The sequence below is a fragment of the Octopus bimaculoides genome, chromosome 19, assembly GCF_001194135.2.
Source record: "Octopus bimaculoides isolate UCB-OBI-ISO-001 chromosome 19, ASM119413v2, whole genome shotgun sequence".
In the NCBI taxonomy this organism is placed as follows: Eukaryota; Metazoa; Mollusca; class Cephalopoda; order Octopoda; family Octopodidae; genus Octopus; species Octopus bimaculoides.
The window spans coordinates 10,475,919-10,477,956 of NC_068999.1; positions in this window are offsets into that span (position 1 = coordinate 10,475,919).

The window sequence follows — 2,038 nt, forward strand, 5'->3', positions numbered from 1 at the left end:
TTCTTCTTCTTCTTCTTCTTCTTCTTCTTCTTCTTCTTCTTCTTCTTCTTCTTCTTAATCCTTTTTGTCCCTTGTGGAGAATAGGGCCTCAACAGTTATTTTCCACTTTTTGCGGTCATTGGCGTGTTTCTTGGCTGCTTCCCATGTCAGGCCGGTGGTCCGCAGCTCGTCCAAAATGCTCCGCTTCCACGTCTGCATTGGGCGTCCTCGCTTCCTTTTCCCCCGCGGGTTCCAGTCAAGTGCTTGTCGTGTCACATTTGAGGGTTCTTTCTGCAGTGTTTGTCCGATCCTTCTCCATTTCTCTTAGTCTAATCTGAACATGTATGGGCTCCTGGTTAGCCCTTTCCCACAGGTCGGTGTTTGGCGCTCTGCCGAACCACTTAAGATGGAGTATCTGCCAGAGACATTTGTTGATGAAGGTCCGGATGTTTTTGTAGTTGCTGCAGGTGGCTCTCCATGTTTCAGCGCCACGCAAAAGCACCAGTATCACCTCACGCTACTCGGCATGTGGGAAGTAAGGTGAAACTCCTTCGGAGAGATCAAATTAGAGACAGGTGAAACACTTCTCTACTCGGGTAAAGACAATGAAGAGTTCCATCATGAAGCTGGGGTAGCGCTGCTGTCGAAGTCTTTTTAGCCGTGACAATTCTGTGAACCATATGCTGTCGGGCCCCACTGCTGATATCGGGGGGTTGCGTTCTATGCCTTGACCCGTGCATAGGACAGAGCTCACCTCTTTGAGCTGAGAAATGAATGGAATGACTGGTGCGTGTCTTGTGGCTACCCACTCCTAAAAAAAAATGGGAAATGTGCCTGGGTGCATATAAAGAAATAAAGAGCTCTTCGATTAGATTATTTCCTTTACAAAACTTTAGTGTTGTTTGGAGGAGATTTGAATATTATTGGTTTAGAATTTTGGTGCAATGTCAGCAATTTGGCGTCAAGAAGTAAGTCAATAACATCCATCCCAGTGTTCTACTGATATTTATTTTATCGAACCCGAAAGGATAGCTCGGCGGAATTTGAACTTAGAACGTAAAGATTGACACAATGCCGCTAAGTATTTTTCCCAGCGGGCTAACGATTCTGCCAGTTCAAATCCTTATAATAGTAATACTACCTACTAGAAGCACAAGACCTGAAATTTTGAGGGCTGAGAATACTCGAATATATCCACAACAATACTTAACTGATGCTTATTTCATCGACCCCAAAATGGATGAAAGGTAAACAGGACATCCAATGCATTTGAAACCAGAGCCAGAACTGTGGCTAAGTATTTTGTCGGGCGTGTGGTCAATTTTTCCAGCTCACCGTCCTGGAAATTTGAATATCATTTCTTATAGATCGTTCCACCACGTAGAGATTACTCTGACTAATATATTACGGATGTTAATGGTACCTTACAAAATATCTCAACGCTGCTAGAAATAGCAGCTAAATTTCCATGGGGGCCTACGCTTTCGTCTTAATGATAGAACATACTAGATAAGGTTAATAGAGTTATACCATGCGAAAAATAAAGAAGTAACTGGGTGGTCAGAGGTAGAATGCGATTTAATCGAGGATGTGCTGCATAAAAACACTGGACGATTAACAACAGCAACAAACATCAAAACAGAAACGGTTATAAGGACAACTAAAATAACATTTCATTTTAGTTGGCCAATGGAAGTCACAAAAAACTTTAAAAGTATGTCCATACGCCATTTTAGTCTCCACTGCATGTGCAAGAAACCAAGCTCACACACACGCACACACACACACACATACACACATATCACTCTCACACGCACAAATCAATATCTCACACATAAATCAATCTCTCTCTCTCTCTCTCTCTCTCTCTCTCTCACACACACACACACATACACACACACACACACACACACACACAATAGGAATAATATTATCGATGTAGCAAATCGATAACGAAAATTACGAATGTAACAAGCTACTACTTCGTGGAATCTTTAATTGCATCCATTTCTTTTTCCGATCTGTTTGGCCAGTGTTTTGGAAATCTATCTATCTATCT